Here is a 14029-nt window from a genome sequence, read left to right as displayed (position 1 = left end):
TAACCTTCTCCCAAGTTTAGCACAAACATGGATAATCAAGTCAACCTTAATTCTCTTTAATCAAGTGTTTCCCACCAGGGAAAATGGAGAGAAATTTACATTTTTTATTAAAATTAATATTTTATAATCATCCCTCCTTTTCTTTGATTGTATTTCAGATAAAAATAATAGGCTTCATGGCTTGGGAAACTTAAATTCCTTTTTAATAGTCATGCTTGAGGGTTGAGAACATGACTTATCTGTTGTGCTATACGAAGGAAGAAAATGAAGGAAGAAAGGCAGGAAGAAAGGGAGGAAGGGAGTGAAGTAAGAAGGGAAAGGTAGGAGTGGGAAAATGGTACTGGAAGAAAGGAAGAGAGGAAGAGAAAAAGGCAAGTGAGACAAGAGACAAGAAGGAATGAAATGTAGAGAAGTTGCTATCATTCCTACTGACATCTCAGTTTTAGTGACCATATCCATGTATCATAAGGAGAATATGTCAAACCATACACACCCATGTTTATTTCTAATTGTTCAATAGCATATCCATAATACAATAAAGACAGAGAGAGAGAGAGAAAGAAAGAGAGAGAGAGAGAAAGAAAGAAAGCATTTAAAGTATTCTACTACTGCCATTAAAAAAAAAATAAAATAACCTGTTGCCGTTGAGTGGATTCTGACTCATAGCGATCCTACAGGATAGAGTAGGACTGCCCCAGAGGATTTCCAAGGAGCAGCTGGTGGATTCAAACTGCTGACCTTTTTTTGGTTAGCAGCTGAGTTCTTAACCACTGTGCCACCAGGGCTCCTACTAAAAAAAAAAAAAAATCCAAGTATTAGAGCATTATTTTGTCCTTTCGTAAAGAAAATTAGTCTGTAAGATATCACTCTGTCAGTGGCTATCACTGTCTTTGAGAATAAATCTCATTTTTAGCTAGTCTACAGAAAATACAGTGATGAGCTTGAAGAACTGAAGTATTCTTGACATCTTTCTATAGGTTGGAATTTATTAGTATGGGTTGACCAAAAATTGAATGTGTGGTAGAAAGAGGAAAGTAAGTTCAGCCAACCAGGGTGAATAACTGTACAGTGTGGGTAGAAACAGCTTCATTATTTGAAAGACAAATAGATTTTGCAGATTATAATAGATGTTTTGCAATTCATCAGCAAGTTTGAAATGTATACCCAAAGAAATGGATTGGGAAGGCATGGTTTGTTTTATCAAGTCCATTGATACAAATTATTCAAATCAGTGACTTGCATACATAAAGCAGGTAGTCTGTTGTTTGAGTCTAGAATTAAAAAAAAAAAAAAAAAAAGTGACTGAAGCTATCAACCAGTAAAAACATTGCAATATAGCACTTAGGGAAAATGTTATAGTATAAACAACACCACACATTTCAAGCAGCACTTTCTCAGTCATTTTCTATGTAGAAGCTACCACACAATAAACCCAACATGGGGAAGACAGTCTCTACACCTCAGGCTGAAGGAAACCATGATGTAAATTATCTTCCCGTAAGAGAAAAAAAAAAAAAAATTTTTTTTTTTTCTTCTCTAAGAGTTATAAGAAGAAGGAGAGAGAATGGTAACCACACATTACAGTACCTACAGCCAAGCTAGCCCAGCAGGGCTACAGTGCTTACACCTCCCCACCTACTCAAGGATGTGCACAGACAACCCAGGTATTTGGGCAACAAAGTTATGGAACCTATAGCTGATGTCAGCTATACTCAGGCTCAGACCACTGCAGTCAATTGGCAGATCACCTAAGCAAATTCTTATGAACAGCCTCCTACTGTTTATACTGTTCTTGCTGCCTCCACATGTACAGCCAGCTTGTCCAGAGGTACGGCACTGATGCTTATGATACCACCACTGCTGTGAAAACCACTACCTGTTTGCCCAGTCTGTAAGCAGCAGCCTGTAGCCACCATGCCTGCAAGACCACAGGATGGTAGCAAGCCCACTGAGAGAAATCAACTTCAATCTAGCATGCGGGCTTGAAACCAGCTCAGCCAATGATAAAAACAGAGTAATTACAGTTATCCCCAGGTTCCTGGGAGATACCCCACACAGACAGTTACCACATCTCCACCCTGTCCTCCTACCAGCTATCCCTCTACACAGCTGACTAGTTATATCAGAGCAGTTACTCTCACCAAAACACCTATGGGCATCCCAGCAGCTTTGGAGAGCAGAGTAGCTATGATCAATAGATCAGCTATGGGAAGCTGCCCCCCACTAGTTACTCTCCCAGCCCCCATAACTGGATCCTGCAGCCAGGCTCCAAGTCGATATAGCCAACAGAACACCAACTACTGGCAGCAGAATTCATTCCAGCAGGACCACCCCAGTAGCGTGGGTGTTTTTAGACAGGGGCCTGGAGGATTCTTTGGACAAGAAGAGAACTGGAGTATGAGTGGCCCTGATAATGGAGCAGAGGAAGAGGGGAATTTGGTTTTGAAGGCATCAGTAGAGGTGGATGGAGAGGAGGATGTGGCATAATGGACAGCACTGGAGAGCAAGATGGCTTCAGTAAGACTAGGGGACCCATGGACAAAGAACCAGATCTTGATTTAAGCTCACCTGTAGATCCAGATGAAGACTCTTACAGCAGTGCAATTTATGTTCAAGAATTAAATGACAATGTGACTCTAGATGATGTATCAGACTTCCTTAATCAGTGTGCGGTTTGGTAAGATAAACGAGAGAACTGGGCAACCCATGATTCATATTTCCCTGGACAAGGAAACAGGAAATCCCAGAGGTGATGCCACAGTGTCCTTTGAAGACACACCAACTGCCAAGGTTGCTATGGAATGGTTTGATGGGAAGTATGCCCAACACTGAAGTGCCTCTCACTCAGAAGAAGCCTTCCATGGAAAGTATACAGGATGGTATGTCACCCTGTGAGGAGCAGAGGGATGCTGCCACCATGCGATGGAGGTCTAGAGAGCCCAGGAGATCATGGAGGAGACAGAGGAGGCTTTCCTCCAAGAGAGCCCTGGTGTTCCTGAGAGGACCCATCTGGAGGAGGAAACATCCAGCCACAACACTGGAGACTAGAATGCCTTCAACCGGAAAGTGGAGACAAGGACTTTGCCTGGAGAACAGAATGTAACCAATGTAAGTCTTCTGACTCTGAAGGTTTTCTCCTCCACTCCTGGGGAGAGTGGCAGAGGTGTTCTGGTAGCATGTGAAGAAGAGGTGGCCTCATGAACCATGACGTCCCAGTGGAATGTTCTGAGGTGGTTGTAGGACAGACAGAGGTGGCTATGTGGTGGCAGGCACATGGGCTGAGGTTGGTTTGGTGGAGGAAGATGATTTGTCCCTGTGAGACCCCTGGACCTTTGATGGAACATATGGGAAGAAGAAGAGGTAGGCATGGAGCACCTGGGAAAATGGATAAAGGCAAGTACCATAGGAACTTAGAGACCGGCCCTACTAGACACAGAGACCCTGCAGAGTTGCACAAACTACCAAATTTATTTGTTAAACCAGAAAATGTTTTAACTTGGTAATTCCATGTTTATAACGTGGGCCACAACATTATGATTATTCTTTGTCTTTAGTATTCGTCACTATTTGTGGAGAAACGTTAAAACAAGTTAAATAGTTAAAAAAAAAAAAAAAAGTTATTGGACCTGAATTCATCCTATTTCATGGTGTGACAGTCAGTTAAGATAGGATAGAACTTTAATTTGCAATTTGGAAATAGATACGTGTGTTATGTGTGAAAGGAGAATTATAATGTCTATGCATAATTAAGTATTATGTGTAGTCTCTCTTTTCTATGAACTAACATAATCCCTCCCCCACTTTCTTCCCTCTTCCCTCCCTAAATAAGGAATTAAATTAGTCACTTTTAAAAGATCAACAGTGTGTTGTCTGAAGAATCAGTAGTGTGTCGTTCATCAGTTCAGGTGCTCTTATAGTAGTTTGAACAAGGGATGATAGTGACTTGGGAAGGTATGATTGTGATGAAGATGGAGGGAAGTGGGCCAACTGAGAGGGCAAAACTAACAACACTGGGTAATGATGTTAAGGACGAAGTAGCAGTGTAAACGACTTGTTTGATGGTATTAATACTCAACGACATGGAAAAAAACAAAAGAAATCTTTTCTGAGGGGAGAAGGATGTTGAATCATGAGTTCAGTTTTGGATATATTGGGGTATATCGACGCTTTCCAAATAAACTGTTAAATAGACAGGTGTATATAGGAGCCTTGAAGACAGGGCTGAGGTCTGCATTAGAAATATGATTTTGTGTGCCATCTGTATATAGACGGTAACTAGGGCCATTCTACAGCTTAACGTGTGTGTGTGTCCTAATGAATAACAGTGGGTGAGAAGAGGCTAAAATAGCACAGGGAACAGTTTGCCAGTTTTTTAGTATTTCTCCTAGATAACCAAATTGGGGTGAGCCATAAGCCCCTTCCCAATATAAATAATTAACAGGAGAATGTGATCCTTCGGGGCGAAAACTTCTTCAGCTTTGGTAAACACTGCAGGAAGCTTTTCTTGAGAAAATACAATCAAGAGCTTTAAGAGAACTCTTCCAAAAAGTATGAAAGTCCTTAGCCCCACAGCACGCTTTTAGAGGTCTCCACATTAAGAATGAGAAAAAAATTGCGTATTTTATCCTTTTACCTTTTATGAGCAAAATTATTAGAGACAACTATTTCTAATGTCACGAGTTAAGTGGTTTTGATTTGAAGTTTCCATGAACATCATGTATCATGTATCTGCAAAGACTTTTTTCCTTAAGTTTTCAAAATTCTTCCTTGTCCTCTCTATTTAAAAAAGGAAAGTGTATTTCTAAAATTAAATTATGTAATTTCTGTACTAAATCTCAAAAAGAATTTGGAGAACACGTAAATCTGTTTATCATTGTATTCTATTTTTCTTTAGCATCTCATCAAATGAATGCAGTAGAAACAGAGATATTCTTGTTCCATTTTGTTGAAGTACTCTTCTAAATATTTAGCTGGAGCTTGAAATCTAAATTACTATTGTGTGCAGCAATTAATTTGCTGTCATAATTTGATATACTAATGTAGGTCAGTGACAAAACACCACTTTAAAGGTACTGGTAGCTAATAGGAACATATCGACATGAGAACTTGTCAAAAAGGCCTTTCACTTGAAATTAAGGAACAGTTGATATATGTCAAAATAACTCTAGAATTAGACCCTCAGGTCTCTCGTTCCCAGCCCTTAATTAAAATGGAGACTTCATCTGCATAATAACATTTTGCTTTATGTCATTCCTTGGCTATTCATTTTAGGTTCTAAAATTTCAGTATGGAAAATGCCATTTCATAGTAGTTTTTGGGGATATTTATTTGAATTTACTACAAGTGTTTGACTCTTCTGAAAATGGGTCCTTGTGGGATTGTGGTCAAGGAAGCAAATATATCCTTTGTGTTCTACATATTAAAATGCTGTTTCTAAGAATGCTGATTATAGTGGTTAATTAGACAACACCTATCTGAATTGCTTCTCTTGTTTTCTGTTGGTAAACCTGTTAGTTATTTCTTAGTTGTTTCCTGGTTTTTATTTCTTTAGAGGGAGTCTCTGATATTAAGTAATTAAAATAGTATTTACCTTGTTAAGAAGTTGTTATTCTCCATGTTTATTTTTTAAAAGCACTGGTTTTGGTTGAAATTCTCAGCAATAATTTTCATTCATTCGCTCAGTCAACTGACCTCTAAAAGAAATGTTTAGGTTTATTGACGAATTTGGTCATTTCATTAAATACACAATTTAAATAAAGTTGGTGTCATTTTTGCAACTGTTTCTCATTTCTGCTTTTTTTGGGGGAAGGTGTTTGCTTCATGTAAATTATTGGAAAGAAAATGTAGTTATTTCATTTACCAGCAATAATATTATTCCTACTCTGGTACACATAGCATCACCATGTGTCAGAATCAACTCTGTGGCAACTGGTATTAGCATGTTTGCTCCATAGAGTTCCAACAAAAACTAAAAATTTTGAATGCCTAATGTTATGAGCTGGGCAATGTCCTAAGCACTGGGTATGAATTATCTAACATGATTACTAACAATTTGAGGTAGAAGGCCATGTCCTTATTTTATAGATAGGAAACTGAGATTATTCAAGAGCAAGCTGTCTTAGAAGAACAATTCAGTCCTAGAAGAAATACAACCAGAATGCTTTGTAGAAGTGAGAATGGCAACATTTTGGTTTGCTTACTTTGGACACATCATCAGGAAAGACCAATTATTAGAAAAGGACATCATGGTTGTTGGGGGGTCAGTGAAAATGAGGGAAGCCCTGGGTGAGACAGACTGAAATAGTAGCCAAGACAAATGGACTCAAACATACTAAGGATCATGAATATGCACAGGACCAGGAGGTGTTGTTTAGTTTTGATATATAAGGTTGCTATTCTCTGTTCGGCATAGGGTCGCTATGAGTCAGAACCGACTTGACGACACCTAACAATAACAACAACAACAAAAGTTAGAGCTGACTTAAGGGCACCTAACAACATTTCCACACTGGAAATTCAACTCCAACACTAATACTTCAAAGCACTGTGATAAATATTTAGTAACATTAGAAAGAATTAACACTTTTATAATTAGGAACTTTTAATTAGAGGAAGATATATTTTCATGTAGATGTATCAAAACTGAAAACCAAACCAATTGCCACTGAGTTCAAATTCATAGTCTCCTTATAAAATTACTCCTTATAGGACAGAGTAAATCTGCCCCTTAGGGTTTCCGAAGAGCGGCTAGCGGATTTTATACAGGCTGAGCTGTGTAGAAAAAGTTGCTGTCAAGTTAATTCTGGTTCATGCGTGTCAGAGAACTGTGCTCCATAGGGTTTTCAGAGCTGATTTTTTGGAAGTAGATTGCCAGACCTTTCTTTTAAGGTTCTTGTGGATGGACTTGAACCACCAGCCTTTTGATTAGCAGCTGAGTTCATTAACCATTTGTACCATCCAGGGATTCCACATATATGTGTGTATGTGTCTATTAATTTATTATTTACGAATAACAATAAACAGATATGGGAGATAATTATTTGTGGCAGAAAATTACTGTTGAAAGAGTAAAGTACTTTGCTTAAACTTTTAACTTCTGTACTCATCTCTTAAAATATGCTGATGATGTAAAATTTTAATGTAGTTATTTGGGAGATAGATCACTGGGAGAGCTGGGCTCCAAAAGTAGGGGCAGGTAAGAGAATACTTGAGTTATGATTCATTGTGGGCGGTCTGCGGAAGTGGATGGAGCTGATGACCTATACTATAACGAGCTTGGTCGTTCATTGGATTTTTATGTATTGTTTATTGTATGCAAATAAATTGAAAAGAGTTAAAATGAGGTTGGGAGAATGCAGGAAGCTACTAAGAGTTTCAAGAAGAAATTTGGGAACAGGAAGAGTAGAAGTATACAACGGCATCTTGGACGATAACAAGAAATATTTGTCGTACTCCATTGATGACAGCTGGTTTCGATACTACATGGTGGTTCATGAGACTCCACTTTGACAGTAGTTTAGAGATGTACAGTAAATGAAAAAAGTCAAGCTGCTTCAAAGTTACAAACAGATATGGCGGTTGTGCTTCAGGCAAACTTGGCAGGGCAAAGAAGGAGCTAGGATTTTTGAAGACCGGAACCATAATTTAAGAAACGTCAAAGGATTCTAAATCAATAAAAAAAAAAAAAATGGCCTGAAGTTCATGGGGAAAAATCTTGTGGCTCCAAATCGACAAGTGTTTCCTTCGTTGTTAGGGATTACGAGAATCAGGGCAACTGTGAAGTGAAAGTAGGGAAAGTATGACAGAGAGGTAGAGCGTGGCCCCAAAACTTAAAGATAAATTACAAAATCACTTTATTATTTTTAGGAAAAACATGTGCTTATTAGAAAATATAGAAACGTATGAAGAAAAAAGCAAAAATCATCAGGAAATTAACTGCCCCAATATATCACAATAGTTAACATTCTAGTCAACATCCTCCTAGGCATATCTCTATGCACACAGCTGTAGGTATGTAATAGTACATGAATGGGGTCCTACCATACATGTTATTCTTAGCCATATATTAAGGATTTATTTCCAGTCAGTGGGCATAGATTTGCATTATTTTTGTATTGGCAGTGCAGTAATTGATTTATGGATGTTTCACCATTTATGAATCTAGTATCTTATTGCTTGATACTTAGGTTGTTCATAATTTCAACAAAAATAAAACAATGTTAATGGTTACACTTGGTTACACAATGTTCACCTCTTCTGTGTTTAGATTTTTTAATAAAAAAATTTCACAGAATATCTTTCTAGATATCTCTTTATATATACATACAGTTTGTACATATACATAGTATATATATATAAATTTGAAAATATTACTTACACTGACTGTCAACTAGTTATGTGCTGGACACTGTTCCAATGAGCATTAATCATCTCACTGTCTCAAAATCCTTGGAGGGAGGCATGATTATTAATCAATTTTTCGAATACAGTTACAAAAACCAGCACCCAGCAAGGTCAAATCATTTGCCCACTGTCACATAGTTAGTGAATGTCCGAGTCAGGATTTGAACCTGGGCACTTGGATTCAGACCCTTTGCTCATAACCGTGATGCGTACTCAATCGCTATACCAGCCATGTTCTTCTTAAGCTATACTTTTAAAAATCAAATGACACTAACATTTTTCCATGACAATAAATTTGAAAGCACATAATCATGCTTGATAGCTCATTTTCCACATATGTTATTGTTTCCAGTTTTACCCATTATAAAATTCACAATGGGTATATTTTATGTATGCATCGTTTGATAATTTATCACCTTAAGTAATTTTTAAAAGGATCAAAAGTTATGTATATTTTATATTTGGATCTAAATTGGCAAAGTGCTTCCCAGAACGATCATATTAACTTAAATTCCCACTCACTGTGTGCGGAGGTGTATATTGCTTCCCACTTAACTACAACATTAGGTTTTTTTTTTTTTTTTTAACCTTTACAATTACTTTGTTGTTATTGTTAGGTGACTTCGAGTTGGTTCTGACTTATAGCGACTCTATGTACAACAGAACAAAACACTGCCCAGCCCTGAACCATCCTCACAGTCATAGTTATGCTTGAGCCCATTGTTGCAGCCACTGTGTTAATCTACTTCATTGAGGGTCTTCCTCTTTTTCACTGACCCTCTACTTTACCAAGCATGATGTCCTTTAACTACTTTAATTAAAACCAAATAATTTAATGGTTCAAATTTCTTAAACAATGGTGAACACATAAATAGGCCATTTGTTTTTGGCAGTAGATTTTGAAAGGCACTGAACTAGCTATGGTGACAGCCTGAATAAAATAAAGTCTGAATAGCTTTTTTAACGTCCAACATAGACATGATCTAATTTATTCTCCAAGTAAAAGTCAGAAAAATACCCAAAATAATAATATTAAAAGATAAAATTTTGGAAGAATGCTGACAGAATTTCAACATAACATTTCAGCATAACAATGAGGGATTATGATTAGAAGTAATTATTTTTTTTACTTACTCTTTTATATTTCCTTGTTAGTTCAATCATGCACAAAAGTACCATCGATTAGAAGTTTGTAATAGAGAAAATAGGTTAATGATATAAAATTCCATTTACAATACCTTGTGTGATTGATAGGTGTAGGTCACTGATTTAACTGCTACTGTTCTAAAATTTTTGTGATACTTACTACAAATTTCCCATATTGTTTGTTTTATTGACAAACCCTAACATCACTAATAACAATCATGAAAATTCTTAGAAAATATATGTATGTGTTTACTTAGGAAAGTGGAAAATGTTTACTATTGATAGTAGGGTCTTGCTCTGTGGTAAACCAAAGGGAGTATAGTTGCTTTCTGAGAAGGAGAAAGGTGGCTCAGCCCCTGGAACCTAATATGGCCAGTGACCTGGGAGATGACATGTTCAAGAAGTTTCCTGGTGAATACTGTGGCACATTGCCACAGATGTGAACCACTGAGGTATTTACAGGGCAAATTTCAAAACTCCATCTCTAAATAAATGGAAATTGAATTTTTTGAGGAGAAATGTTGAGCAATTCCTCAGCTTCTGTGGATATTTCTGAGTGTATAAAAGCATCCTATTTAACAGTTAGGAATTGAATGATATTACTAATGATTGCTTATGTTTCATATTATTTAGATAATTTTTTACTTCAAAACCTAATAGCACAAGACAATTTAATTAAAAAAAATCCTTTGCCTATCAGAATATAAATGAATAAACGATTGACAATTCTGTATTCTATTCTTTCCTCCCAAATCCCCAAGACGTAAAGGGACGTCTGGCCTTTTGAAAATTGGAAAGCAGCATAGTAAAATGAAAACAAACTAAACAAAACAAACAACAACAAAATAAATTTGTTTCTGGCATAAAGCAGAACTGGAGTCAAAACCCAGCTTTGGCAATTTACATCCCTTTACAGGGAGTATTTTCTTTTCCCAAAATGCAAGTAAAAACATATGCTTTTCAGAGTTTTAGAGAGGATTAAACCACAAACTCATTGCCATCAAGTCAATTCCTACTCATAGTGACCCTGTAAGGACAGAGTAGAACCGTCCCATAGGGTTTCCATCTTTATGGAAGCAGACTGCCACATCTTTCTCCCAGGAGTGGCTGGTGGGTTCCAACCACTCGACTTTCAGTTAACAACCAAGCTCATTACCTACTGTGCCGCCAGGCTTCTAGAGAGGATAAAAACAAACAAACAAACCCGTTACTATTGAGTCAATTCCAACTTATAGCTACTCTATAGGACAGAGTAGAACTGCTGCATAGGATTTCCAAAAAGTGGCTAGTAGATTCGAACTGCCAACCTGTTGGTTAGCAGCTGTGTTCTTAACCAGAGATTATGAAGTTAAGGTGTTGCACGGGAGCCTGCATTTAGTAAACTCTCAATTCGTGAGAGTATTGGCTGAGTGGAGTCCAGATCATCCCTGTTTTGTGATAACTGCTCTTTTGCCCGGTTCAGAAGGAAAACAAAGGCAGTCTTTGGGTGCGTGTCACTCCGGTGCTGAGTCCTCTATACTGGAGTCTGAGTGGCATTGTTGTGACATGCTAAAGAACTTGTACCTTCTTGGGGCTGGTCATAGGCAGTGATTTCTCGATGGACAAAAACAATGGAGAAATTGGCAGGCCAGATCCTCAGGATTCTCTGCCTGCCTTTGACAATCTTGGAAGAGCAAATTGAAGTTTTTTTCATTTTTGGCATAATCTGTAGTAAATCTCATTTGTTTTCTTGATGAGCTAGACTGGAAGGAATAATGGCTGTCTTTAAATACCCAATTTGTGTTTAAGGTTGAAGCACAATGATGAGACTAATTTTTGTTTTGATATTTGCTGGGGCTTTCTGGCTATTTCCATGAAAGCTGAAAAGCTCTTTAATTTAAAGATATGATGAGTATATGTAGGCACACAGGAGTGCAGAGAAGTAAAAAAAAAAAAAGTTACTAGTACCTGTACCTTTAAGAGTGTTCTGGTTTCTTAAAGTGGTGTGACATTTAATAAACACCAGAAAGATTTGGTTTAAAGAACCTTGGGGGATTCTTTAATCACATGATATATGGCTTCTAACATTATAAAGTGGAAATTGAGTCCCAAATTTGATTTACAGGAGGAGAACTGATCAAAGATTTTAAGGATTTATGGTGCCCCCACCTACAATGTTATAATAATTTCTCTGTCTCCTTCACTATGCCTTTGCACTAACTCAAAGTCCATAAATAATTGTATCAGAAAAGCAAGGGAGAAACTCCCAGATTTTTGCTTTGATAGTCTGTGGCCTTGCCTCCAAAGTTAATGGAGGACGTGTATTTTATCTGGAGTCTGGGTGGTGCAAACTCAGCTGATAACCAAAAGGTTGGAGGTGTAGGCCCACCCAGAGGTCTTGTGATCTATTTCTGAAAAATCAGCTGAACCATGAGTACAATTCTCCTCTAACACACATGGCGTCACCATGAGTTGGAGTCAACCCGACAGCAACTGGTTGCTGTTCGCTGTTGCATTTTATCTAAAATTTGTTTATTAGGTAGAAACCTGATTCAGCCCTTAGATGAAGACAGTTTTGGATGTGACATAGTATCCAATATAAAAACAAGAACTTGTATACAGAATCTTACATTTCTACCAGAGAAGGAGAAGGCATAGTTAGCCACAACACTTACCTTTAAGTTGGAATACCAGGTTTAGTTCATGCAAGTCTTTTGTGAGAAAAAATTGAGATTAATGAAATATGTGATGCCCTTTCAAGTATTCCCCAGGTGTTGGTCAAATATTTCTCCTGGGGAATACTGACAAGAACATGGTGAAGGGCTTAGAGTGGGAACATCCATGTAGAGACAGAGGGACATAGATGACTAGTGGCTATGGATAGTCCGTGGTTCCTCTCTGGCACACATGTCAGATGTTGTCAGATGCTGTATTTGAAAAGAATGTTAAGAACCTTAAATTCAGTAGAACTTGTATTTTTTTAATGTGTAAAACATACAAGAGTCTTTGAAGTTTTAGCCTTAGATATTATTAGGTAATGCTTCTAGATGAAAACAAAGAAAGATATTTTGGATAAAATCTGAAGTTTCAAATGTGGAAACCTTTATGCAGTAAAGTTAAAAAAAAAGTTATAGAATTTCAAATGAAGAAATTAAAACATATGCATGTCATTTTGTGAAAGTTAATTCAGATTACTATTTTGTAGTTTTAGATATTCAGTTGTCTATGAAATTAATGCCTTGATTCAGTAATGTTAACAAAAGTTGATGTTACAAGGTAGTTCTTTTACACAAAAGCATTATTGCTTTTCTGTTGCTTTAACAGTAAAATTTAAATTGCATCATTCCCTTTTTGTTTAACATTAAAATTTTATGTATATAATCACATTGTTATTGAATGTCATTGATTTGTTTTAATGACAAACTTTCTTCCATCTTCTTAAATAGTATATACTACATATAAACAGGTAACTTAAGTCTAAATTAAACATTTAAACCCTTCACTTTAAGATTTTGGCTACCATGAACCTAAAAGATCATGTCGACTTTTGTTGCTTAGGAAACATTAATAGCTGCCTTATAAAGCCAGAGGCTTCAGGGTTTAATTTTCTTTTCTTTGGGCTTTGGAGGGTTTCTCCAGGCAGCTCAATTAATTTATAACAATGCTGCTCAACATGTGCTAAGGAAATAATACAAAATATTCAAAACCTTTCGTATTCAGAAGCTTTCACCGAAGTCATATGAGGTAGATATGATCTTCTCTTGATTAAATGCAGAATAGTCAATAGAATCTTACTACTTTGATTTTACACCTCATCAAATTAAAAGGAAGAAGTGTTTCCCCCAGTGGTCAGGAATACAATGCTAACCAAACGTGGGGGAGTATGAGGAGGAGTAAGTTCACATTCATGCTGAAACAGTAGTTAATTCAAAATAGCCAAAATCAGATAACTAAACGGAGCTCAACACTGATTTTAAATAGTTTATATGTTGTTTGTGTACCTGGAATTTTACCTTTTCGGGATTACTTAAATAACAAAAGGATTGCAACTATTTTTGAGGAAATTACTAGAATATACATACAATTAATCATTTTGTTTAGTTGCATGTTTGAGGGTATATTGGTGTAGCGAGTGTGGTAGTGGAATGTAATAATAGTCTATATTTTTTTGAAGTGTGTAGTTTCAAAGGCTGTACGTGAAGCCAGGTAAAATAAGGCTGAAGGAAAGATAAGAGATCAAAACAATGACAGAAAAAAAGCAGGCTACTAAAGTGGTCTTCTACTTTCCTGCCCTATTCTTTGAAAAATAAAAATGATAGGGCAGAAGACAGACTGCAGTGTAGGTGGGGAAGTGTGGGTAACACTATAGACTAGATTAGAGTGTATTTCTAATCACTATAAAGGAAAGACAAGAAGAGGCCTACTGATGGTAGGATGGCTGTTGTTATTATTTTCTCCTTGTTTTTTAATATGGGAGAGATCAAACATATTTATATGCTAT

General features: G+C 36.9%; 1 protein-coding gene and 1 pseudogene across 1 annotated transcript in view; both read left to right on the top strand.

The window, feature by feature from the left end:
* The window catches only part of MDGA2 (MAM domain containing glycosylphosphatidylinositol anchor 2), a 943396-nt gene that overhangs the window by 392990 nt on the left and 536377 nt on the right, over nucleotides 1-14029 (top strand). The window lies entirely within an intron of this gene.
* Nucleotides 1565-3182, top strand: LOC126084374 (RNA-binding protein EWS-like; annotated as a pseudogene).

Source organism: Elephas maximus, chromosome 10, assembly GCF_024166365.1.
Source record: "Elephas maximus indicus isolate mEleMax1 chromosome 10, mEleMax1 primary haplotype, whole genome shotgun sequence".
NCBI classification, from domain to species: Eukaryota; Metazoa; Chordata; class Mammalia; order Proboscidea; family Elephantidae; genus Elephas; species Elephas maximus.
Note: the sequence above shows the minus strand (reverse complement) of the source record. Positions and strands in the feature narration are given on the sequence as shown.